The sequence below is a fragment of the Triticum aestivum genome, chromosome 3D, assembly GCF_018294505.1.
Source record: "Triticum aestivum cultivar Chinese Spring chromosome 3D, IWGSC CS RefSeq v2.1, whole genome shotgun sequence".
NCBI classification, from domain to species: domain Eukaryota; kingdom Viridiplantae; phylum Streptophyta; class Magnoliopsida; order Poales; family Poaceae; genus Triticum; species Triticum aestivum.
Window position 1 is genome coordinate 162,525,458 of NC_057802.1, and position 5,605 is coordinate 162,531,062.

The 5,605-nt window shown below is 42.3% G+C and overlaps 1 long non-coding RNA gene across 1 annotated transcript; it reads right to left on the reverse strand.

The window, feature by feature from the left end:
- Positions 1–571: 571 nt before the first annotated feature.
- Positions 572–2,138, reverse strand: LOC123074427 (uncharacterized). The gene is made up of 2 exons (XR_006435958.1): positions 1,893–2,138; positions 572–852 (listed from the first exon to the last, which is right to left on the reverse strand). It is a non-coding gene; the product is annotated as an uncharacterized lncRNA (long non-coding RNA).
- Between the last annotated feature and the right edge of the window lie 3,467 nt (positions 2,139–5,605).

Genomic DNA, 5,605 nt, shown 5'->3' on the forward strand with positions numbered 1-5,605 from the left:
AATACGAGTAGATTTTTAAAGGCAACAAGAACTGTCATGAACGTTTCGACATTCTCGACTGCAATAGCGATTGAAAAGGTCCCAATAAGATGGTGCGACAGAGCAGAGAAGGAGACATTCATCTGCTGATCTGAATTCTGATGGGAACGGCGCAACAACCGACCGAACCCACCTTGCAGCGGGGGTACCATGCATCCATTATGTGTGTACTTTCATGTGATTTGCCTTTTCTGTTCAACAGCGACATGGTTGAGAATACTACTAATAATGACTAAATGAGCATTGCAAGCAGAATAATTAGCAGATGCAGAATCTTGAAGCAATTCATAATCAACTTTTGCTTTGCTTGAGCAGCAACATTGATCAGTTCCAACTTCCAAGCCAGTAAACCATAAAAACAGTTAAACAACCACAACTGCCATGGATATCAATCATTCCAGCAAGTTCATCCCAGAAGAGAAAAATATCAAGTCAAGAAAGAATGTGACATAGCAAGTATTAATACAATGTATCAGGGGGGGGGGGGGGGGGGGGGGTAAGAAGAACTAAACATGGCAAAAGAATCTGTCTATGTTCCATTTAATGGAGTACAACAACTGAAATTAGCCAACAAGATGATACATACAACAAAAGAATTAATCATTCCACATTTGCTCGGGCTTAGTTCCCAGCAACACTTTCCGCTCCAGCTGGTCCTTTGCTCATCCAGTACTTGTATGCGTAGAGTGAGGACACCACTAGGGCACCGACGACGATGAAGGCAAACATTGTTGGGGCGATTTTAGTAGGGCTCCTCTTCTGCTTGCTCTGTGCCAGCAGTGCTCTCGGCTTGATCTTCGCCATGGCTCACTTCTGACAGTGCCAAGAGAAGGACTGGAGTCAGCATAAGGAAGTTGTGTAAAGAACAGCTATGTTTTTTTTCTGAACCATAATAAACCACAAGAAGACCATTAACTGATTAACTGCATTATAAGCTTATGAACGGCCAGATTTATAAGACCAATCAGTAACAAAATGCACTCATCGGCAGTGGCGGAGCTTGAAGCAAAAGGTTGGGCTGGCCGGGCTGGCTAATCTATAGAGATTACTCTTTGATTGCCGTTCCATAGCACAAACTAAGTGTGCAATGAAGAAACTCCTGCCGCGCTGGGCGGGCCGGAGCACCTCACGTAGCTCCGCCCCTGCTCATCGGGTTGTAGAAATGAGCATCTAATTATGGCGATATCCCATCTTCCATGTGTGAAAAGCAATGTACTGCCAATCTTCAACGATAACTGAAGAAGCAGAATACACAATTCATGCTAGTAGATAGATACACTGTAAATGGTTCTAAATAGAAGACTCTTGAAACGACTGATAACTTGTGAATCCAATCCAATGGTTGTAACATAGGGACCACATAAAAGAGGCATGCACAGTGACATAACATAGATGAATCCCTAAATGAAACGATGAACTAACTACTGCAGGAAATGATGTTTTCAGATCGATCGATTGCAGGTGCCATCTGCTGCTTGAAATTAAATTATAATAATGAGATCAAGGGTCATGGAAGTTGCTTCATTACGACATGCCCAAATGGAAGCTAGTACTCCGTACTATACTGGCGCATATTGACGAGTTCATCTGTTTATTTCGAGCTTCGTTGTCTGAAGAACTAGGCCATCTACAGCAACAGTACAACACTGAGCGATCCACACAAGCGAAGCCACTGCGCCCTGAACGGAAAAGCGGGATCTACCAAGGACAGATGAAGGGAGGCGTGATCTCGAAACAATCCGTTCGAGATCCACGGTTCCTCCGGCGACACCCACAACCGAAATTAATCACCTGGCAGCTACTGACAGAACGAAATTAATCAGCGGCGAGAAGGGAATTGTGGGATACAGTACCTCGATCTGCAGCTTCGCAATTCTAGCCGAGGGATCCCGCGCCCTGGCTGGCGGAGACGGAGGTGGCGTGGAGCGATCCCGAGAGAGAGAGGAAGGGGTCCAAGCGAAGATGACGAGGATGCAAGGCTGTGCGCCTGTGGTGGCGTCGTCTTTTGAAGGGGAAAAGGAAGCATCTTGGAAGGGGAGGCGCGGGAGCCAAGGGCATTTCGGGCACATTGGTCCAGGAAACCGCCCAAGGAGAACGAACATGCGCTGTGCCAGCCCACGCTGCGAAAGAGGGTCGATCAGCGAGTCGGCGACAAAAACGGGAGGTCCTAATCGGCGCTTGTGGCGCCAGCAATCTCGAACGCCCCTCGGTCGCTTGGTTCAACTGGTCCGGCTGGTTGACCGTTGACTTTTCTACAAACGTTTGAAATTTTGAAAAAAAATGAAAAAAAATCACAAATTTGAAAAAAATCACTGATATATAAAACATGTTCTTCAATTTTGAAAAAAATTCAGAGAATTTGAAAAAAACCCACAAATTTTTAAAAAGTTCATCAATTTTTGAAAAAAAGTTCACCAAAAATGAAAAAAATTCATTGAAATTGAAAAAAGCTCATGATTTAAAAAATTGATTTAATTTTTTTTCACGGATTTAAAAAACAGGAAAAACAAAAAAAATAAAAGAAACAAGAAAACATAGGGGGCATTTCCTATACTTAGAAATATAATAAAGGAAGTGGCTATACACAAGCGAGATGTCGAAATATCCTATTTGACACTTACTACGACAAATTGTCACTGAAATGCACGGGGACAGGTGCGAGGGAATGACATAGGTCGGCCCACTTCTAGCAGGATTACCTTGCTACAAAATCCTGGTTTTCGGAACCTTCCCAGACCGGTTTAATGTTCTTCGTTCTTCCTTTTTCAATTTTAATTTTCCTTTTCCCTTTTTTCTGTTCTATTCTTTTCCTCTTTTTCCTTTCTATTCTTTTCCTTTTCTTCTTCAAATTTATTTTTATTTTAGAAAAAATTTGAATTCGGAATTTTGAAAATGTTCTTTAAAAAAATGTTCATAAATTTAGAAAAAATGTTCTACGTTTAGAAAATGTTCAAGGTTTTTAAAAAATGTTCATGCTTTCAGAAAATGTTCCTATTTTCTGACATTTGTTCATAAATTCGGAATATGTTTGGGAGTTTTCCAAAAATGTTCATGGTTTCAATTTGTTTTGAATTCCAAAAAATGTTTATGTTTTTCATAATTTGTTCACTGATTCAAAAACATTCAGGAATTTGAAAAAATGTTCAGGGATTTCCAAATTTGTTCGGTATTTTAAAACTGTTCAAAATTTAAAAAAAATGATGATTTTTTCAAAATTTGTTCACATTTATTAAAAAAACTTTGCATGTTCAGAAACTTGTTCACAACTGGTAAAAATGTTTGGCATTTCAAAAATTGTTGACAATTTAAAAATGTTCTTTAAAAAAAGGAATTTTAAGAAAATCACATTGTTCAAAAAATGTTCGGACTTTCAAACATTACTTACTTAAAAAAACTATCTACGAGTTGCAAGAATTGTTTGAATAAAATCAAAAGGTGTTGAGTTATTCCACTGTGGTTAGTTCTTAGAAATTATCGCCACGAATCAGTCACTTACAATCATCAGCTCCCATGGCTATCGACAACACTTCATTACGGAGGGGTCCTCTACAGCGCACTGCTTTTTCGTGATTTTTTCCTGTTGGGCTACAGTACCAACGGGAGCTTCCCATTGCGCTCGCTCGCTGCATGCACCCGCAGGCGTTCGCAATGGGCCAGCCCAGCCGGTGCGTATCCTGTGCGAAGGAGCGTCCATTTGTCGCAAAGTGCAGCGTATAGGAGGTCCCGAATACAGAAAGAAAAACACTCTTGAAGATTCCTTGCGCGCTTCAGGCGCCTGAATCCACCCGCTAGCGCTCCCGTGGAGGGTAGACGGGCCGTGACCCAATATCTCTTTCTCGGTCTTCTCGCTCGGTCGCCCTCGTCGACTAATAAATGAACACCTATTTTTTAAGATTAAAAAACGAACAACTATTGGTTCATGAACAAAACTGACTTCCGGTTTTTATAGATTAAAAATGTTCATGGATTTAAACTAGTTCATTAATTTGAAAAAAATCATGGACTTGAAAAAATGTTCATGGATTTAAAGAAGTTCACAAATTTGAAGAAGATTATGATTTGAAATACGGCTCACATATTTGAAAAAAAATGTCCATGAACTTGATTTTCTTTCAGAATTTCTAAGAAAAATCACAAATTTAACAAATGTTCACAAAATTGTAAAAAAAGTCCAACTATCAATCAGTCCTTGTCGTGGAAAGGTAGTGTTTTGCTCTATCTCCGGATAGGGTTTTGCTCTATCTCAGATAGGGTTTTCCTCTCTTTCCAGCCAAAAGAAAAAGAGTCCAACTATTATCAATCAGTCGTTGTCGTGGCAGATCATAATTTAGCCGGTCGGATGAATAGGAGGAGTTCGATCGTAATTCATCCGGCAAGTAAAGAAACCAGCCGGTAAAAGCAACCTAGGAGCCTGACATCGATCATCTCTACGCATCGGGTTGATCGTACAAGCTAGGTAAGCTAAGCTAGCGCTCATGGACAACGCCGGGCTGCTCGCCGCCTGCCTCGCCACCGTCGTGGCCTACCTGCTCGCTGGGCATCGATTGGTGGGTGCCGCCGACGCCCGCTGGCGCCACCTTCTCATCGTCCCCAGTGGCCGGAGAGCCAAACACGTGGCGCTCGCCTGTTGGATCAAGCCCAGGATCAACACACGCACGCGAGGTGGACTATCACACGAGACGAACTGAAGGAGAAAGAAGAACTGCACGAACACAATGAACAGAGAGATTTTTGCGACGCGCTTAACCTGCGTCTTTTCTGTTTCCTTCCTCTTATTCTCAAGCATAACAAACTCGCAGCATGCACTGCCCACGATCCGTTTTACCTGCGCCATCCCACGGACAGAGTCATGGCCAGTACACCCACGATTACAGCAACAAAGAAAACTACGACAAGTTTGAAGAAAAACTAGCCTGCCACTAACTGTCTAAATTGAACCTGACCGTGTACACTGCACGTTTCAGGATTATTCAGAGAACTAACTTACTGAAAATAGAACAGGTGCAACTAGATTACCATAACATTTCACCTCCTTAAGATTGTTGCACCAGCTAAACATTTTGTAACCCAATCTTCTCCTTCATTTCCTGAAACCGCACCCTTGCTAATGGTTTGGTCAATATGTCAGCAAGTTGCGCCTCTGTTCTGACATGTTCCACTGAGATTTGCTCTTCTTCGACACAGCTTCTCACATAATGATATCTAATGTCTATATGCTTGCTTCTCTCATGGAACACTGGGTTTTTGCACAATGCAATTGCTGATTGGTTATCAACCTTCAGCAATACTCTGTCCGGCTCCCTGTTCAACAATTCTCCAAGGAGCCGAGCTAGCCACACTGCTTGGCATGCAGCTGATGCGGCTGCTACATATTCGGCTTCACAAGACGATAGAGCCACAACTCTCTGCTTTTGCGTTGCCCATGTAATTGGACTCCCACCCAGGAAGAAGATCATGCCTGTAGTGCTCTTGCGGTCATCCACATCCCCAGCTAAATCACTGTCACAATATCCGAGAAGTTGCGGATTCTCTCTAGCTCCTTTCTCATAAAAACATCCAAGGTTCA